Source organism: Schistocerca cancellata, chromosome 1 (genome assembly GCF_023864275.1).
Source record: "Schistocerca cancellata isolate TAMUIC-IGC-003103 chromosome 1, iqSchCanc2.1, whole genome shotgun sequence".
Lineage (NCBI taxonomy): Eukaryota > Metazoa > Arthropoda > Insecta > Orthoptera > Acrididae > Schistocerca > Schistocerca cancellata.
Window position 1 is genome coordinate 124,660,185 of NC_064626.1, and position 22,065 is coordinate 124,682,249.

The following is a 22,065-nucleotide window of genomic DNA, read 5'->3' on the forward strand; positions in this document are numbered from 1 at the left end:
TGCTGGCTCTGTAGTTTATGTGGCATGTGAATACTGTTCCCTGTGACTGAAGGATAACTCCTAGGTACGTAAAACTGATGACTGACTTTAGTGGTGTCTCTCCAACGTAGAAAGTGCCAGGTTTTCCTCCTCTTCTGAATGTCACGGAGACGGTCTTCTCTTCATTCAAGGATAGGTCGTGTTAGCGCCTGAGTGATCGGAATGCCACCAGAGAGTGGCAACATCACAACTGTCAGCTACCAGTCATAGAGAGAGGAATACAATGAGGACCACCACACCCTCACCAGCGGAAGTGGCCAATCATAGAGAGAGAGGTTCAAATAGGAATGTCACGCTGCCACTGGCGGAAGTCGAGGAAGAAAAAGAAGAAGAAAACGAGGGCTACACTTCAGTCAAAAGGGGAAGACGTAGGAAACGACATCAAGACAGGAGAGAAAACAATGAACGTCCCTTTGTGTTAGGGACAATGCACCCAACAGGGTTAGGCTTCGAGCAGGAGAGCGAACCACCTGACTTTATGTGGGCCAACCCCTTCAGGACACCACAAAGGAGGAAATCGTCAGACACCTCAATGGACTGGAAATAGCAGGAGAAATCGAGTTCGATGAGCTGGAAACAAAGGGCCACCTAATGGCCTTCAAAATTGGGGTGGCTTTTGACTGCCGCGAACAAGCCATACAGCCAGAACTGTGGCCAATAGGAGTGCCGGTGAGACAGTAACTTTTTTGGAGTAAGGGACCTGAAGCCCCCAGGTTGTAATACCATTCACAAGAAACTCAGATTCAAAACATTAAACTGGAATATTGAAGGCCTTATCACAGCAGTAGCATGCGTTCAAGATAATTTCTTTAGACCTTGTGATATAGTGTTCCTGACGGAAACGTTCCTTACAAAAGACAGTAACAAAGTAAACATACATTACGCGATCAATGTTGTGGCGGAACAATGCCCAAAGGACAGACCTAAGGGCGGCATCACATGTCTCATCATGAAAATTTTCTCGCCCTTCTCAGTTTCCCACAAATCAAGGCACTCTCTAGTAGTAACGACCGCCATTTGTGCTCTTATATGTGTGTACGTTCAGCCTGAGCTCACAGCAGTAAATATTATAGAGTAAATCAGTTTGTGTTTGGATACTACCACTCAGGACGAACCAGTCATATTGGCAGGAGACCTGAATTAGCCTGTGGACACCCCTTCACGGGAAACGAAAGATGTCATGAACCACTTGGAAGAGGAAGGCTTTGCACTTGTCAATAATAAAGCAACCCACACTTACTTCTGTCATAACGGTGCAAGCACAATTGACCTCATATTTGTGAACTCCAAACTTAAACCACTAGAACAACGCATCATCCTGGGAGTGGAAAGGAAACACCTACCAGTGGAAACATCGCTACAACTAGAGAACACAGTAAAAAAGAGGCCGAAAAATTCAGTCAAGCTAAGGAGGAAGGCAGACATATCAACACTGGGCAGTCTCGACACCAGTGCAATAACATTGCTGCAAGGAGAGAATGTCAATGAAGGAGCATCATGGATATAAGGAATCATTCTAAAGTCAACTCACACAGTAGACATCGCAAAACGGAAAGCTAAATCGTGGGTCCCCTGCGCAGGAGATTGTACTTTTTACAGAAGAAGAAATAATCCATAGAATTATGAGCACGAAGAACAATAAAGCATGTGACCCAGACAACATCTATAGCGAGCACCTCAAAACTACGTTCCCTGTACTAGTGATTCCCCTCACAGCGCTCCTCAATGAGTGCCTGAAACGAGGAATTGTACCAGATCAGTGGAAATATTCGAAAGTGATAATACTGTACATGGGAAAGGTAACAAGGCTGACCCAAACGCGTGCAGGGGCACTGCTCTAGAGAACACTCTATTCAAGATCTTTACAACACTACTGTGCAAGCGTCTTAGAGATATCCTCGATGAGAAACTCCCGATTCACAGTTTGGTTTCAGATGTGGGAGATCAGTGGCACAAGCTGTACACTGTCTCCAAACCCATACAGAAATGGCCGTAGCGAACCGAGGGGGAAAGCTTCATGCAATTTTCGTAGACTTCACCAAGGCGTTCGACACAATCAAGAGATCCATTCTAATGAAGAAACTGGAAACCTCCTTAGGTCCAAGACATTACCTGTTGCCAGTCATTAGAGACCTCCATTACTTTTTTTACAGACTGTTGAAACCATAACTGGAACGATGAGATACTTTCCATGTATGGAAGCTCGTGGCTAAATAGCTTCCCAATATATCGATTACGTATTGAAGTGATATCTAGTCAGTACCGACGATGTAGTGGCATAGACGTAAGTGAGTTTGCGGAAATTTATGGTTGTAATACAACAGCAGTATGATGAACAGATGTACTGTGAGTGCAGTAACTCATAGTATGCTGGCAGTTAGCAGAACGTTACCAAATTTCGTAACTTTTGTTGAAATATTGTGTTTTCGCCAAACGTACATCAATAACCCTATATGATATCATCTTGTGTTACGAAACTGAACTGCATTGTAGCTAGAATGTAGCGAACTATCATGCTGCATTAACCCAATTTTACAGAAAAAAACAAGGTGCACAAGTAATGCTGAAATAGAGGGTTCAGCGTACTGTGAACGATTTAAAAATCAGGCAAATGGGGCTGTTAGCGTGGGCTGTTCGGTGACAAAAATACTTAACCAAACAATAAATACATTGCTGTGACACTTCACGAAATAACTGATAAGTACGTAGCACCGAAATTTTACGGAATCTACGAAGAGCTGCACACCACCGTGGTACATTGCAGGGCAACTCTCTTTCTTGCCTGTCTCAAAACACTGTGGAGCAGATGCAAATCATTTGACTGACGATGATTTGGTCTATTTCCGTAAATATTCGAATACCAGAGTTCAAAAGCCGATGGTTAATTCTCAGATTACAAGAAAAGATTTATTTTATAAGTGTCCTGATTTACTGAGCTGTTCGAGTCGTTGCTACCAATGACTGTAAAATTTGCTGAATTGCTTTCATCGCCAAACAAGGGCGTCCCAGCGCGGGATGTGGGAGGTGGCTTTAGCGCTAGGAAAAGAAAAATAGCTATTTTCGCAACTGAGAGTGAGAGATGTGTCTATACCATATCAGTTTGAAGAAAGCCGCATGTGATTGATATTTACTTATAGCAAGTGTATCTCAGATCCGTTCGTCATGAAATCTGAAAACCCATTAGCCGCTATTCTCCTTCCAAGTAAAATGTGATGTGGCTATTGTTTCTGCAAGCTAAAAGCAGCGTTGCACATTTAATTCGCGATTTTTTCCTTCATATTACCAGCCAATGTAAAAACTACCCTCCGGTATTAAAAAGATGAATATAGCCAGCAGTCGTGTGTATCAGAATTTTACCTACGTACCTAACAGCAAAATTCATTAATATTTACACATTGGTAACTTATACAAACGGTACCTTCTCAATTTTAGTACATAGTACGTAGCAAGGGGCGGATCTACTTATTATAAAGTGGCCGCATTCGTAAGTTTGCTAATTAATAAACAGTTTTTCAATGATTTTGAATTTTATTTTGTAAGAAAATGTTTGGTTTCCTCCATCCCACCGCCTTAGACGGTGTGTGTGCTGTTGAAATTTCCTAGCTCAGCTAACACAACTATTGTAGGCACTTACACGACCAGTGAAAATACAGTAAGCATTAAATTATTTCCTCATGAATAGATTCATTCGTTTTAAAATGAGCTGCAGTAGCAGGCCTACACAATACATCAGCGTGATTTTGGCCGAGAGGGCAACATTTCACTAATCATTGACTCGGAGCAACCATTAAATAATTTCGCACTTAGTATTTTAAGATGACTTCAGTTCTGACTTGGACAGATTTACGCTGCAACCTAATTTCGTCAGTTCCAGGTGAGTGGACAAGATGTACGTATATTTCGTGTCGGTGGAATGTGGGGCCAAAGACTGGCGAAAGGCTGAGGAATGATAAAAGGTTGCAGACAGGACTGCAGCGACGCGCAATTAAATTTCAGCCGCCGACGTTCTCTTTACGTACTTGATAGTAATACGAAAGACAATATAACTGCTGTAGTTGCCATAAATCTCACCTGTACGGCTGGATGTCGCGGCGCGAGCGCTGCAGATCTGCAGAGGCCTCCGACGTCTGTGTCGCGTCTCGCGGAGGCTGCTGCCGGGCAACGGCCTAATTGTCGGCAGTCTTTTGTTCTCAGCCGTGAACGCGGTTAACGGAAAAAAACACTATAGGTGTCAAACATCTACGACTGATGTTAAATAAGTGACCCATCCAACATGGAGTTCTCTTTTCAGAGCCGGCCCTGGTGGCCGTGCGGTTCTAGGCGCTCCAGTCCGGAGCCGCACTGCTGCTATGGTCGCAGGTTCAAATCCTGCCTCGGGCATGGGTGTGTGTGATGTCCTTAGGTTAGTTAGGTTGAAGTAGTTCTAAGTTCTAGGGGACTGATGACCACAGCAGTTAAGTCCCATAGTGCTCAGAGCCATTTGAACCATCTCTTTCCAGCAAACGTTTAGCTACAACGCATTTTCTACGACATTCTGAGCCCGTTGATGGATCAATTCTTCTGTTACTTTTAACCTGCAGGTTCTTTTCCTTTGGTACTGAACTGACAGTAACACTTACATCCGAACGTGTAATTAGCAATAACATGGCTTTCCTTGTTCCATTTGAGTGCTGCTTTTCAACTCTACAATGTACTACTGTCGTATAAGGTTACAATATTTCCTTTTGTGCAGTTAAAAAGTATTACATACCTGCACGAATCATTTTTTGTTTAGGTTTTGATATGAGATGAGAGTTGTTTTGTGAAGACTTTTCAAGAAGAAAAATTCTACTATTTTACGGAAGTACAATATAAATGTAATTCAGTTTGTGGCATGCCTTCTTGCGCGTATCCAGGATCCGACATGGTTATGGCAGAGAGATGCTCGGCCGATATTAGTCTGTTGGAAGGGGGAGGGATGGAGGAAACGAGGCATAATTTCTTACAAATAAAACTCAGCGTCAATTTAAGACTGTTTATTGATTACCAACGTAGGCCTGCTAATGCTACCACTTCGTGATAGATACGGCTGCTGGCAACCTTCAATGTTTGTAGCGGAGAGAGTGGTTTGTGTGAGATGTGAGTATATTATTTTGCTGTCAGACAAGTTACAACCCGACAATATGCGAATACTTTCTGTAGAGCCTATTCACATTTGGAGTAGTTTTTGACATTGGCTGGTAATACGAATTGAAGGTACAGTATTGATTTAGCCCTGTGGAACTAAGAATCTTGTGGCATTTTCAGTTGTAAGGAGAACAAGAAAACAATAGTTTTCAGATATCGGGACAAAGTCTTTGGGGTACAATTGCTACTGCTATAAACATGTTATCTACAGATTTTCTTGCTTTCTTTAAATAATACGTCCATCTGTGTGACATTTGAAGATGCAAATTCAGTTGCCAAACATATTTTTTATCATAATTTCATTATTTATTTTTTTTCCTAAACAACTAGTTACAAGCAGGAGCAGTTAGTTCCTACGCCACAGATGTGTCTCAGTATTAACAGTTAACCGTGTTTACATTGTCGAACACACCGCAGCGCGGGAATATGTTTCCTCATGGCGAGCACAGTGACGTGGAGACTTGGTATGCGTTTCGTTTAGCACAAGGGATTAAAAGCATAGAAATCTACTGCTGGTTAGAGGTGTCTAAACCAATTGCTGTATCAAACCTTCTCCTGAACTATGCGATCGCAAACTATCTACTGCAGAATACCACGAACAAATTTTCGCTCTATTCCTCCATGTTGAGTTTGTTTTCTCCCCCTTGACATTGTAGCAATATAAACTTTTGCATGTAAATCGTTTCTTATCCCATAGCTACAAGTAATAGTAGTAGTTTACTCATGCGTAGATAAGGTTTACAGGTATATTGCACTTGTCACATTACTACAATTTCAGAACAACGAAGACATCATAATTCATATCTACAGACAGTTACGCATCGTATGTCTACATCTACATCTACATCCATACTCCGCAAGCCACCTGACGGTGTGTGACGGAGGGTACTTTGAGTACCTCTATCGGTTCTCCCTTCTATTCCAGTCTCGTATAGTTCGTGGAAAGAAGGATTGTCGGTATGCCTCTGTATGGGCTCTAATCTCTCTGATTTTATCCTCATGGTCTCTTCGCGAGATATACGTAGGAGGGAGCAATATACTGCTTGACTCTTCGGTGAAGTATGTTCTCGAAACTTTGACAAAAGCCCGTACCGAGCTACTGAGCGTCTCTCCTGCAGAGTCTTCCACTGGAGTTTATCTATCATCTCCGTAACGCTTTCGCGATTATGATCCTGTAACGAAGCGCGCTGCTCTCCGTTGGATCTTCTCTATATCTTCTATCAACCCTATCTGGTACGGATCCCACACTACTGAGCAGTATTCAAGCAGTGGGCGAACAAGCGTACTGTAACCTACTTCCTTTGTTTTCGGATTGCATTTCATTAGGATTGTTCCAATGAATCTCAGTCTGGCATCTGCTTTACCGACGATCAACATTATATGATCATTCCATTTTAAATCACTCCTAATGCGTACTCCCAGATAATTTATGGTATTAACTGCTTCCAGTTGCTGACCTGCTATTTTGTAGCTAAATGATAAAGGATATCTTTCTGTATATTCGCAGCACATTACACTTGTCTACATTGAGATTCAATTGCCATTCCCTGCACCATGCGTCAATTCGCTGCAGATCCTCCTGCATTTCAGTACAATTTTCCATTGTTACAACCTCTCGATACACCACAGCATCATCAGCAAAAAGCCTCAGTGAACTTCCGATGTCATCCACCAGGTCATTTATGTATATTGTGAATAGCAACGGTCCCATGACACTCCCCTGCGGCACACCTGAAATCACTCTTACTTCGGAGGACTTCTCTCCATTGAGAATGACATGCTGCGTCCTGTTATCTAGGAACTCCTCAATCCAATCACACAATTGGTCTGATAGTCCATATGCTCTTACTTTGTTCATTAAACGACTGTGGGGAACTGTATCGAACGCCTTGCGGAAGTCAAGAAACACGGCATCTGCCTGTGAACCCGTGTCTATGGCCTTCTGAGTCTCGTGGACGAATAGCGCGAGCTGGGTTTCACATGACCGTCTTTTTCGAAACCCATGCTGATTCCTACAGAGTAGATTTCTAGTCTCCAGAAAAGTCATTATACTCGAACACAATACGGGTTCCAAAATTCTACAACTGATCGACGTTAGAGATATAGGTCTATAGTTCTGCACATCTGTTCGACGTCCCTTCTTGAAAACGGGGATGACATGTGCCCTTTTCCAATCCTTTGGAACGCTACGCTCTTCTAGAGACCTACGGTACACCGCTGCAAGAAGGGAGGCAAGTTCCTTCGCGTACTCTGTGTAAAATTGAACTGGTATCCCATCAGGTCTAGAGGCCTTTCCTCTTTTGAGTGATTTTAATTGTTTCTCTATCCCTCTGTCGTCTATTTCGATATCTACCATTTTGTCATCTGTGCGACAATCTAGAGAAGGAACTACAGTGCAATCTTCCTCTGTGAAACAACTTTGGAAAAAGACATTTAGTATTTCGGCCTTTAGTCTGTCATCCTCTGTTTCAGTACCATTTTGGTCACAGAGTGTCTGGACATTTTGTTTTGATCCACCTACCGCTTTGACATAAGACCAAAATTTCTTAGGATTTTCTGCCAAGTCAGTACATAGAACTTTACTTTCAAATTCATTGAACGCCTCTCGCATAGCCCTCCTCACACTACATTTCGCTTCACGTAATTTTTGTTTGTCTGCAAGGCTTTGGCTATGTTTATGTTTGCTGTGAAGTTCCCTTTGCTTCCGCAGCAGTTTTCTAACTCGGTTGTTGTACCACAGTGGCTCTTTTCCATCTCTTACGATCTTGCTTGGCACATACTCATCTAACACATTATGTATGACGGTTTTGAACTTTGTCCACTGATCCTCAACACTATCTGTACTTGAGACAAAACTTTTGTGTTGAGCCAACAGGTACTCTGAAATCTGCTTTTTGTCACTTTTTCTAAACAGAAAAGTCTTCCTACACTTTTTAATATTCCTATTTACGGCTGAAATCATCGATGCCGTAAACGCTTTATGATCGCTGATTCCCTGTTCTGCGTTAACTTTTTCAAATAGTTCGGGTCTGTTTGTCACCAGAAGGTCTAATATGTTATCCCACGAGTCGGTTCTCTGTTTAGCTGCTCAAGGTAGTTTTCAGATAAAGCACTTAAAAAAATTTCACTGGATTCTTTGCCCTGCCACCCGTTATGAACGTCTGAGTCTCCCAGTCTATAACCGGCAAATTAAAATCTCCACCCAGAACTGTAACATGATGGGGAAATCTACTCGAAATATTTTCCAAATTATCCTTCAGGTGCTCAGCCACAACAGCCGCTTCCGGCGCGTAGTGCACGCCTGACCTATTCAGGGGGACACTACATTTCTCCACCCGATAGCGGAGGTCGAGAAATTTGCAACCCAGATCTCCCCAGAATCGTCTGAGCCCCTGGTTTAAGCCTTCCACTCGGCTCCAAACCAGAGGACCGCGATCGGTTCTGGGAACGATACTACAAATAGTTAGCTCTGATTTCACCCCACGAGCGAGGCTTTCCGCCTTCACCAATTCCGCCAACCGCCTGTACGAACTGAGGATGACCTCTGAACCCAGACGGCAGGAGTAATTGGTGCCGACATGAGCAACAATTTGCAGTCGGGTGCACCCAGTGCTCTCTATCGCCGCCGGTAGGGCCTCCTCCACATCTCGGATGAGACCCCCCGGCAAGCAGACAGAGTGGACACTGGCCTTCTTCCCCGACCTTCCCGCTATTTCCCTAAGGGGCTCCATCACCCGCCTAACGTTGGAGCTCCCAATAACTAATAAACCCCTCCCCCCGTGTGCCTGCTCGGACCTTGCTGAAGGAGCAGCCACATGTCCACTTACAGGCAGAGCGGCCGATGCCACACGGCCAGCCTCCACATTGACCCTCCGCCTCGTGCGCTGCGAACGCCGCTGAACCCGCCACTCCCCTTGGGGAGAGGGTGGCCCAACCGCGCCCAGCACCCGCGAAGATGTCTCGACAACAGGGACAGTGGGTGAAGCATGTAACACCTGGGGTGCACCTTGCGACGCACCAGACTCCCCACTGCCGCTAAACTCCGAGGCAGCAGCCTGAAGACGGCTGACCGCGGCCATCAACACGCTCAGCTGTTCGCAAACAGTGGCCAGCTCCTCCTGCATCCGTACACAGCAGTCACACATCCTATCCATCCTAAGGAATCAATTTACTGAAGAGAGTTAATCAACCTTTAACTAGACTGCTAATTCACTAAAGGCGGCTGTCTATTCACTAAACTGTGGTTGCTAACCACTTCTTGTAGAAAACAATGAAAATAGCACTACCCGTCTCTGGACTGTATTGAAAACAAACACTAGCACTACTGGCACTATGGTTGACTAAAGGGACTCTCTCTGACTGTATTCAAAACAAACACGAAATCTATGGAACACTATTAATAGCACCCTACAATTAAAGCTTCCTAAAAGCAAATACACACGTAAGAAGAAGTGACAAGTAAGAAAAATACAGTTAATACTTAAATTAAGGTAGCTCGCTGCCCAGCAGACGTGAAGCAGACGGCAATTACGACGACATTGTCTGGCAGACAATGGTGGGACATGAAGTAGCCTCATGGTGGAAACTCTCCTGGCATTTGCCTGAAGAAGCCTAACTTAGGGAAACCATAGAAAATCTAAACCAGGATGGCGAGATGAAGACTGTGGTGTCACCGCCAGACACCACACTTGCTAGGTGGTAGCCTTTAAATCGGCCGCGGTCCGCTAGTATACGACGGACCCGCGTGTCGCCACTGTTAGTGATTGCAGACCGAGCGCCGCCACACGGCAGGTCTAGAGACACGTCCTAGCACTCGTCCCAGTTGTACAGCAGACTTTGCTAGCGATGCTACACTGACAAATAGCGCTCTCATTTGCCGAGACGATAGTTAGCATAGCATTCAGCTACGTCAATTGCTACGACCTGGCAAGGCGCCAGTATCATTTAATATTTATCTATGGATGCCTGTACCGTCTGACCAATGTTCTCCAATTGTGGATTAAAGTTAAGTATTCCAAGAGCTTCGTACTTTATTTATTAGACTCAACTCCTTTAACTGTTCCAGACCTCACGCCAGTCTGCGTGAGCTTAAACGCGTGCATTTCGGCCTCCTCTATCAACACGGTGTTGGCTCTTCTGCCAACACACCACATGGCGACGAGCTAAATCGCGTTTGTACCAATTGCTGCACTAATTTACTTGTGTCATGGCTTCGCCACAATCTCCAGATGTACTGTCCGAATTTTATCGCTTGCAGAATCAGCAGACGCAGGCCTTATTGGATGCCCTTGGACAGCTCGTCCAGGGTCAACGTGCACTGCAAAACGATGCGGCAGCCGCCGTTCCACCGCTACCGCAGCCACAACACGCAGTTGCACCACCTTTTTGTCCTTTTGATGCGGCACTGGAAAGCTGGACGGAGTGGCCACGCCAATTTGGATTCCATCTCGCCGCCTACAGAATTCAAGGTAACGAGCGGCAGCCTTATCTCCTTTCCTCAGTAGTTGTGTCCACCTACCGTGTGATAGTGAAATTGTTTCCCCGAGGTGACGTAGCAACTGTGTCCTATGAAGAAATTTTGTCTGCATTAGATACTTATTTCAAAGACTCAGTCAATGTCATTGCAAAAAGGTATACGTTCTTTCGTACAAAACGTACGGCCGGTCAAACTAATCGGGAGTGGGTTGCAACTTTGCATGGCCTTACTGGGGGTTGTGCTTTTGAGTGTGAATGTGGACTCCCTTATTCAGATACTATGGTGCGTGATGCAATTGCACAGAATGTTTCTGATGTTCGTGTACGGGAACAGTTTTTGAAACTAGTCAATCCCTCCCTTCAACAAGTGCTGGACATATTGGATCGGCAGGACACACTTGACTTTGCTCAGGAATCATTTGAAACTTCGCCACCCGTGTGTCATGTTAACCGGCCCGCCGGGCGAGCTGCATGGAACAGTAAACAGTCCTCGCGCCCGGCCGCGCCAAAGCCGCCTAGCTCTCCGCCACGTGTCCTGCTCCAGCACGCAAATGCAGTGAAATCATGCCCGCGGTGTGCTACTAGACATTCGCGTGAGAATTGCCCGTCACGCCAGGCTATTTGCTTTTTCTGTAATAAAAAAGGACATGTTCAAAGTGTATGCCAGACAAAGCTCCAATCGGACCCTCGCAACCATTCCAGGCCCTTTGCTTCGCGCCGGAATCGAAGCAAGAATACTCGGGCTCGTGAACCTTCGCCCATGGAAATTCATGTAGTAAATTCCACTCTGCCCAGTGCCACTCTCTCTAACAGTGACGGTGTTCGTCCCACAAATAGTGTGCGTCGACATCGACGGAAATCCCGTCCGGTCGCAAGTGATTCTGTACCAGTGTCAGTTCACGTTGCACGAGACAGTCGCTCTTGTGGGCAGCAGGACAATAAACTTTTTGTTGATTTGGACTTTCACGACAAAGTGATCCCATTCCAGCTCGATACCGGAGCTGCAGTTTCACTAATCAATCACGACACGTACAAACAGCTGGGGACACCTCCGTTGCGTGCCACAAATGTTAAGCTAGCTAGTTTTTCCGGACAGCAGATCCCTGTGTTAGGACAGTGCAGCCTTCTTGCAGCATACAAGGGACAAACAAAACTTGTGTCATTTTACGTCCTTCGTTCTTCTTCTGCAGTGAACTTGTTTGGTTTAGATTTATTTCAGTTGTTTAACTTGTCTATAGTCAATCAGGTCCTATCAGTGAACCAGACTGTGCCTTCAGCCAGTGTTTCTCGTCTATGTGAAGAATTTGCAGACATTTTTGCACCGGGCCTTGGTTGCGCTAAGAACTATAAAGCAAGTTTGGAACTGAAAGTACATGCGCAACCGAAATTTTTCAGAGCGCGCAATGTTCCCCACACATTGCGTGATGAGGTCGCAAGAACATTACACGATTTGGAATCACAAGGTGTGATTGAACGTGTACAGGCTTCTCTCTGGGCATCACCCTTAGTAATTTTGCAAAAACCTTCCAGAAAATTGAGACTTTGTGTAGACTTCAAGGCAACAGTGAATCCACAACTAGTGACTGCTACTTTTCCTTTACTCCGCCCGGAAGATCTTTTTGACAAACTGTGCCCGGGTAAATATTTTTCGAAGTTAGACCTAGCAGATGCGTACTTGCAAATAGCGGTGGACAAAGAATCCCAGCGCGTATTGGTGGTTAACACGCATCTTGGTTTGTACCAATTCAAAAGACTGCCATTCGGGTGTGCATCCGCCCCTGCATTGTTTCAGCAATATCTACAAACTGTTTGTGCGTCGGTCCCTACTGCAGCAAACTATCTGGACGATATTGTGATCTCCGGAAAAACGGAAGAAGAACATTTAGCCAACCTCCGAACATTATTTCAGGTCTTGCGACACAATGGTCTTCGCTTGCGGAAGGACAAATGTGTGTCTTTTGCTCGTGATTTGCCATATCTGGGACATGTACTCAATGCCCAAGGCATACATCCGAGTCCAGAGCACCTCCGTGCCATACAAGACCTGCCTTCGCCGCAGAATTTGAAGCAGCTACAGAGTGTGCTGGAAAAAATTAACTATTATCACAGACATGTTCCACATGCCTCCATTTCAGCTCCGCTTCATCGCTTACGCCGTAAATGTATTCCGTTCGTCTGGACGACGGAATGCGAACGCGCCTTTCGCCAGTTGAAATCGGCGTTGCTTTCCAATACTTGCCTTACGCCATTCGATCCCCAGAAACCCCTTTTGTTGATGGTGGATGCATCAGATTTCGGGATCGGTGCTGTGCTTGCGCACAAAGATGGATCGCACGATCGCCCTATTGCCTTTGCGTCCAAATTCCTCTCGTCTGCGCAAAGAAATTGTTCACAGATCGAGAAAGAAGCTTTGGCTCTCGTATTTGGTGTTACGAAGTTTCATGATTTCTTGTACGGTCATCACTTTACCATCATCACAGACCACAAACCTTTGACATCGCTTTTTAATCTGACCAAGCCTGTACCTCCGCGTACAGCGCAGAAATTCATTCGTTGGTCTATTTTCCTCTCGCAGTACCGCTATGATATCTTGTATCGGTCCACTGCTAAGCACGGAAACGCCGATGCGTTGTCCCGTTTGCCTGTTGCTGAGGATAGAGCATTCGATTCCTCCGAACTTGCTTCCATGTTCATTGATTCGGAAACCGATGATGTGGTCGAATCGTTTCCGATTGATTTTCGTCGTGTAGCTACAGCCACAGCTGCCGACCCTGTCCTTGCTACCGTTCTGCGTTTTGTTGCTATGCAATGGCCCTTGTCAAAGTCGCGGATCGAGGATCCGTTGGTTCGCCGATTTTTTGCTCACAAGGAGAGACTTTTTGTACGACATGGTGTTTTGCTGTTGCGTTCTGATAATGATCAGTCCAGAGTCGTGGTTCCACGTTCGTTACAGTCCTCTGTCTTATGGCTTCTCCACCAAGGACATTGGCGTATAGTGCGAATGAAACAACTTGCTCGTCAGCACTGTACTTGGTTCGGAATCGATGCTGCGATTACGAATATGTGCTCTTCTTGCATGGCGTGTGCCGAACAACAATCCGCACCACCGCGGAAATTCTTTGCATGGCCAAAAGGCACTTCCCCTTGGCAACGCTTACACATTGATTTTGCTGGTCCATTCTGGAATGCTCGATGGTTGGTTCTGGTCGATTCCTTCAGTAATTTTCCTTTTGTTGTCAGGATGTCTTCCACGACGTCTTCTGCCACCATCCAAGCGTTATCCGCTATCTTTTGCATTAAAGGTCTTCCACAGACTATTGTGGCCCACAATTCATGTCCGCAGAATTTCAGTCATTCTGCAAGGCCAATGGTATTCAACATCTGACGTCCGCGCCGTTTTCGCCACAGTCAAACGGTGCCGCTGAACGTTTGGTGAGGACTTTCAAGTCACAGATATTGAAGTTGAAAGAGTCGCATTCTCGGGAGGATGCGTTATTGCTCTTTTTGTCCTCGTATCGCTCTCAGCCCCGAGATGGTCGCTTGCCGGCTGAGTTGCTCCACGGTCGTCCTCATCGAACCATGATGTCTTTGCTACATCCGCCGCATCAGGTTCCTGTGCAGCGGCAGACACTTGCTTTTGCTCCCGGCGACGTTGTATACCATCGCAACTATCACGGTTCACGGCGTTGGCTCGCAGGGCGCATTCTTCGCTGCCTCGGCCGCGCGATGTATTTGGTTTTGGGAGCCTCTGGTGAGGTGCGTCGGCATCTCAATCAGCTGCGCCTCTGTCGTCGCCTGGGTTCTGCCGCTCCCCGTCTGCTTTGAGCGACGGTGCCGTCCGGTCAGCGCCCTGGGGACCCATCTACTGGCTCGCCTCATCCCCAGGTGTTACCGACGCTGCCTTCCATTTTGCCCCGTGGCGACACGCCGCCGCCGCCGCCTGTTCTCCCGCCGGCGACGCCCGCAGTGGACGCTTCGCTGCAGCCGCCAAGCGCCTCCTTGGGTCACGCGCCGCCGATCGCTTCCCGTGACCAGTTGTCCTCCGCCATGGAACTCTTGCCCGCTCCGGACCATCTGTCGTCTTCGCCCGTCGGGTGCTCCGACCCGATGGAGGTCGACCCTTCGGCCTCTCCTGTCTCTCTAAGGACACATACACCGCATGTGGCGTGCACCCTGGACTAGGTTTTCAGGCGTTTCCTAGCTCCCCTCGGACCGAATGGCCGGGTGCGGGTGGCACAGCCTCGACTGTTGTTAGGCTCCCCACCTCGTCGCATACGTCAACATGGGGTCCTCCCCACGGCGGGCGGAAGCCTTATAACACAACTGTTCGCCGATTTGCGGGGGAGGATTGTGGTGTCACCGCCAGACACCACACTTGCTAGGTGGCAGCCTTTAAATCGGCCGCGGTCCGCTAGTATACGACGGACCCGCGTGTCACCACTGTCAGTATTTGCAGACCGAGCGCCGCTACACGGCAGGTCTAGAGACACGTCCTAGCACTCGTCCCAGTTGTACAGCAGACTTTGCTAGCGATGCTACACTGACAAATAGCGCTCTCATTTGCCGAGACGATAGTTAGCATAGCCTTCAGCTACGTCAATTGCTACGACCTAGCAAGGCGCCAGTATCATTTAATATTTATCTATGGATGCCTGTACCGTCTGACCAATGTTCTCCAATTGTGGATTAAAGTTAAGTATTCCAAGAGCTTCGTACTTTATTTATTAGACTCAACTCCTTTAACTGTTCCAGACCTCACGCCAGTCTGCGTGAGCTTAAACGCGTGCATTTCGGCCTCCTCTAGCAACACGGTGTTGGCTCTTCTGCCAGCACACGAAAGACTATAATCTCCAGTCCCAGAATACACTGCCAGTCTGTTTAAAACATTGGTTGATCTATCGGTTCATGTCGGTAAAATTAAATTAATATAAGTAAAAGATCATTTATAATGATTTGCACACACTGTCAGCCTGTTTCAGAGGACTGAACTGTAGTGTAATTGGAATGTAGCGAACTGCTATGCTCTGTTAATCCAGTTTTACAGAAAAAAACGAGATGCAGAAATAATACTGAAATGGAGTGATTCAGCATATTTTGAACAATTTACAAACGAGACAAATGGGTACGTTAGCGTGGCAATAATGATGAGAATTAGATAGAATGCCAATCTAAGGAGTCTACGACGAGTTGTACATCACAGTGTTACATTGCGGGACAACTATTGTTTTAGCTGTCTCAAACACTGTGGAGCAGATACAAATAATTCAGCTGAGGATGCTTGGTTCTATTTCCGAAATAATCGAAGATCAGAGTTCTGAAAAACGAAGGTTAATTGTTCTGACTATAAGACACTTCTTTTGGATGGCCACTGTGGCCGAGCGGTTCTAGGCGCTTCAGTCCGAAACAGCACTGCTGCTACGGTCGCAGGTTCGAATCCTACCTCGGGCATTGATGTGTGTGTTGTCCTTAGGTTAGTTAGGTTTAAGTAGTTCTATGTCTAGGGGGACAGGAAATGCAAAAAGGCTAAGCAGAGATGGCTAGAGGACAAATGTAAGGATGTAGAGGCTTATCTCACTAGGGGTAAGATAGATACTGCCTACAGGAAAATTAAAGAGACCTTTGGAGATAAGAGAACCACTTGTATGAACATCAAGAGCTCAGATGGAAACCCAGTTCTAAGCAAAGAAGGGAAAGCAGAAGGGTGGAAGGGGTATATAGAGGGTCTATACAAGGGCGATGTACTTGAGGACAATATTATGGAAATGGGAGAGGATGTAGATGAAGATGAAATGGGAGATATGATACTGCGTGAGGAGTTTGACAGAGCACTGAAAGACCTGAGTCGGAACAAGGCCCCCGGAGTAGACAACATTCCATTGGAACTACTGACAGCCTTGGGAGAGCCAGTCCTGTCAAAACTCTACCATCTGGTGAGCAAGATGTATGAAACAGGCGAAATACCCTCAGACTTCAAAAAGAATATAATAATTCCAAAACCAAAGAAAGCAGGTGTTGACAGATGTGAAAATTACCGAACAATCAGTTTAATAAGCCACAGCTGCAAAATACTAACACGAATTCTTTACAGATGAATGGAAAAACTGGTAGAAGCCGACCTCGGGGAACATCAGTTTGGATTCCGTAGAAACACTGGAACACGTGAGGCAATACTGACCTTACGACTTATCTTAGAAGAAAGATTAAGGAAAGGCAAACCTACGTTTCTAGCATTTGTAGACTTAGAGAAAGCTTTTGACAATGTTGACTGGAATACTCTCTTTCAAATTCTAAAGGTGGCAGGGGTAAAATACAGGGAGCGAAAGGCTATTTACAATTTGTACAGAAACCAGATGGCAGTTATAAGAGTTGAGGGACATGAAAGGGAAGCAGTGGTTGGGAAGGGAGTAAGACAGGGTTGTAGCCTCTCCCCGATTTTATTCAATCTGTATATTGAGCAAGCAGTAAAGGAAACAAAAGAAAAATTCGGAGTAGGTATTAAAATCCATGGAGAAGAAATAAAAACTTTGAGGTTCGCCGATGACATTGTAATTCTGTCAGAGACAGCAAAGGACTTGGAAGAGCAGTTGAATGGACGGACAGTGTCTTGAAAGGAGGATATAAGATGAACATCAACAAAAGCAAACCGAGGATAATGGAATGTAGTCGAATTAAGTCGGGTGGTGCTGAGGGAATTAGATTAGGAAATGAGACACTTAAAGTAGTAAAGGAGTTTTGCTATTTGGGGAGTAAAATAACTGGTGATGGTCGAAGTAGAGGGGATATAAAATGTTAAAATGTAGACTGGCAATGGCAAGGAAAGCGTTTCTGAAGAAGAGAAATTTGTTAACATCGAGTATAGATTTAAGTGTCAGGAAGTCATTTCTGTATGTATTTGTATGGAGTGTAGTATGGAAGTGAAACATGGACGATAAATAGTTTGGACAAGAAGAGAATAGAAGCCTTCGAAATGTGGTGCTACAGAAGAATGCTGAAGATTGGATGGGTAGATCACATAACTAATGAGGAAGTATTGAATAGGATTGGGGAGAAGAGGAGTTTGAGGCACAACTTGACCAGAAGAAGGGATCGGTTGGTAGGACATGTTCTGAGGCATCAAGGGATCACCAATTTAGTATTGGAGGGCAGCGTGGAGGGTAAAAATCATAGAGGGAGACCAAGAGATGAATACACTAAGCAGATTCAGAAGGATGTAGGTTGCAGTAAATACTGGGAGATGAAGAAGCTCGCACAGGATAGAGTAGCATGGAGAACTGTATCAAACCAGTCTCAGGACTGAAGACCACAACAACAACAACAACATTTCTAGGGGACTGATGACCTCAGATGTTTAGTCCCATAGTGCTGAGAACCATTTAAACAATTCTTTCAGGAGGATCCTCATTTACTGAGCTGTTCGTGTCGTTGTTACCCACGACTGCAAAATCCGTTAAATTGGTGGTCCCAGCGAGGGATACAGGAAAGTGGTTGTAGCAAAAGAAAAATGGTTATTTTCGCAACTGAGAGTGTTGGAAGTATCCATAGAATACTCGTATTAGTTTCAAGAAAGCCGCATGTCATCTATATTTACCGCATGTCATCTATATTTACCTGTAGAAAGTGTATGTCACAGGCATCCGTCATAAGCTCATTCGCCGCTATTCTCTTTCCGGTTGAGATACTACATATCTCTGGGTACTGCAAGCTTCAAGCGGCGTTGCACGACTTTTTCCTCATTTTACCAGCAAATATAAAAACTTCCCAACGCTATTAAAAATGTGAACGTAGACAGTAGCCGTGTGCATCTGAATTTCATCTACCCAAGAGCAAAATAGCGTTAATATATCGATAACTTACACACATTTTTACTTTCTCAGTGTCAGTACTTTATAGGTAGCAGGTAGGTCTACTTATTATAAAGTGGTCGCATTAGATTGTTCACTAATTAATAAAAAGTCTTTCAGTAGTTCTGAGTTTTGTTTTGTAAGAAACTGTTTCCTTTTCTCACTCCAAACCAGAGTGTAAGAGTACTGTTGAAATTTCCTTTCTCAGCAAACATACTGTTGTAGCCACTTTACTGGCCAGTGAAAACCTTGGAAGCTTTATCTCATTATGAATAGTTTCTTTCGTTTTAAAATGGCGTACAGTGGCAGGTCGACACATTACAGCGTGGTCTTGGCTGAGAGAGCAACGTTTCGGTAATCACTAACTCGAGGCAACCATTCAAGAGCTTTCGTACTTAATGTGGTGTCACCGCCAGACACCACACTTGCTAGGTGGTAGCTTTTAAATCGGCCACGGTCCGCTAGTATACGACGGACCCGCGTGTCGCCACTGTCAGTGATGGCAGACCGTGCGCCGCCACACGGCAGGTCTAGAGAGACATACTGGCACTCGCCCCAGTTGTACAGCCGACGTTGTTAGCCATGGTTCACTGACAACTACGCTCTCATTTGCCGAGACGATAGTTAGCATAGCCTTCAGCTACATTTGCTACGACCTAGCAAGGCGCCGTATTCAAGTGATATTGAGATTCTATTAATGTATCAAGAGCGATGTTCTACAAATGTGGATTAAAGTTAAGTATTCCAGAAGCTACGTACTTTTCTTTATAGCATTCATTACGTATCCTGTTTCAGACCTCACGCCAGCCTGCGTGAGTTTAAGCGCGTGCCTTTCGGCTCCCTCTCATAGTGTCTAGGCTGTCTTGTCTAGACACAACACTTAATATCTTTAAGCTGACATCAGTTCTGACTTGGACCGCTTTACGCTGTAACTTTCGTCAATTGCAGGTGAATGGTCATGAGGTACGTACTTTTCACGACGTTGGAAAGTGCGGTGCTCTGTTTGCTCAAAGACTCAACAAACATGAGGAGTGATAAATGGTTGCAAACGGGACTGCAGCGAAGCGCAGTTTAATATCACCCAGTCATCGTTCACAGTAGACGCTTGATATTCACACGAAAGGTTAAATAACTGCTATAGCTCCTGGGAGCTCCCGTAAATCTCAGCTGTGTGGCAGGTTGCCGTGTCGCGGGCGCTGCAGGGCTGCAGAGACTGAGGCTGCTGCCGGGCAGTGGCCGTATTGTCGGCAGTCTTTTGTTGTCAGCCGTGAACATGGTTGATGAGACACGCGAGGAAAAGATTATGACTCTTACAGTAGATTGATAGGTGTCACTGGATGCGGATATGGACAGGCTTGTGGTCAACAGGCTGCTCTCCCCACCGTCCTCAATTTTTGTGAATGGAGCCACCACTTCATAGTCAAGCAACTCCTAAAATGGATAAGCTATTCCTTGACATAATAACATATGTCCTGTCAACCTGTCACTTATTTTCAGTCAGTGTTTTCCGTATATCCCTTCCCTCATTAATTCTGCAGAGAACCTTATCAGTCCATACCTTATCGGTGTATCTTATTTCCAATACACTTCTGTAGCACCACATAACAAATTCTTCAATTCTGTCCTGTTCTGGTTTTCCCACAGTCCATGTTTCACTACCAGACAATGCTGTGCTCCAAATGTACATTATCAGATATTTATTTCTCAAATTAAGGCCTATGTTTGATACAAGCAGACTTTTTGTGGCCTCCTAGGCACTAGACTGGCTGCAACTTTGTCTTCACTGGATGTTATTACAGCACCAACTCATCTGAAAAGCAGCTTTCCTGGGCCACCATATCCAATTATGGTACTGCTGATCCCTCCCAAAAAATCTTAGGAATGCACTTGTTGTCATTCAGTATTTCCTTGTCTTGAAAGTATTAATTGGCTAATTTGACAAGGCTGTTACTTCTTAAATTATGCCCTGAAATGAGGACCATTGTGACTGACATTTTGTCCACCTCATCTAGAATAGCTCTTCATCTCCCTCTAAATCTCCACAATATCCTTGCCAGACCCTGCACTCCTGCACCCATTTTGCTGCTCTATGGGTCCTACCCTTGTGACCATCTCCACTGCAAGACCTGCCCTATGCAGCCTCCTACCATCACCTATACCAGTTCTGTAGCTGGCAGAGCACGTACTACCAAAGGGAAAGCCATCTCTGAAATGACACATCTCCTATACCAGCCATTACATGAACACTGTTCAGCTTTTTACATGGGTGTGACAACCACCACGTTACCAGTTTGTATGAATTGGCATAGACAGAGTGTGTATACTGACAACACACAATATCCTGTAGCAGAGCTTGCTCTAAAACATGTCAGTCTTGATCATGGCACCTGTTTCAGCACATGAGCCATCTTTATTCTGCCCCCAGACACCATTTTCTCAGAACTCCGCAGATGGGAACTGGCATTACAACCTGTCCTTGGTTCTCGCCACCCACCTGTTATTAATTTTTGTTAATTTCTTTGCTTTCAGTATTCATTTCTTCACTCCCTTTTAGTTTTCAGTATTGTTGTTTTCTGACCTGTCTATTCCCCCCACCCCTAACACATACTTATCTTTCTTTTCTTTTTAACTTGTGCAGGATGTTTTTGTCAGTTATGTCTATATTGCATATTGCCTTATCTCCCACCTTTAACCTCTCAGATTTTCAAATCTCATCTGGTGCAGTCCTCAACAATCCATATTTCCTTCTTATCCCATCCAGTAAGTCTCCCTTGACCCGGAGTTCCTCTTCCAAACTCTCCACATTTCCTAAACCTCTTTAGTTCTTTCCATTTACACCTCTTCCTTCCCCTTCAACTCTTCTGCCAGTAGAATGAGCCGTGGGCTCCAAAGGCTTGCACATTTCTGTACATTTACATGTGTGGTGTCCTGCCACCACTTGGTGAGTAGGTTTTTTAAGCATCCAATGGCATTGCATTTTCAGAATTTGATTATTTTCATTGATATTTTATTTAAGTAATTTGTGACTAAAGTTCAGCCAACATTTTACACAATGTATTACATTTGATCATAAAGATTATAATATTACTAAATAATTTCATAATCAAATTTATCAACATCATAAATAATAATGACTGGCTGGTCATGTGCATTATAAATTCCCCCCCCCCCCCCCCTTTTTCTTTCTTTGCAGAAACCCCTTCTGTAGTTAAGCACTTTTGTTCCTTTCTTTTTATCGGACTGCAGCTCTTCACATCCATCCCATTGTAGCTCAACAACTAGAATAATCTTCATATTATTGTTTCCCATCAATCTTCTAAGGTATTTTTGTTCTGGCTGTAGCAGCATTTGACATTCCAGGCAGGAATCATTGTTCTGTCATTGTGCCTCCTCCTTTGAAGTTGTCGTTGCAAACCCCCCCTCGCCCTTTGCCATTCCCCCCTCCACATCTGTGCGCACACACACACACACACACACACACACACACACTGGGTTCCAAGCAGGGGACTATCCTGTCATCAGGTACTGATTAACATAAGGGGAA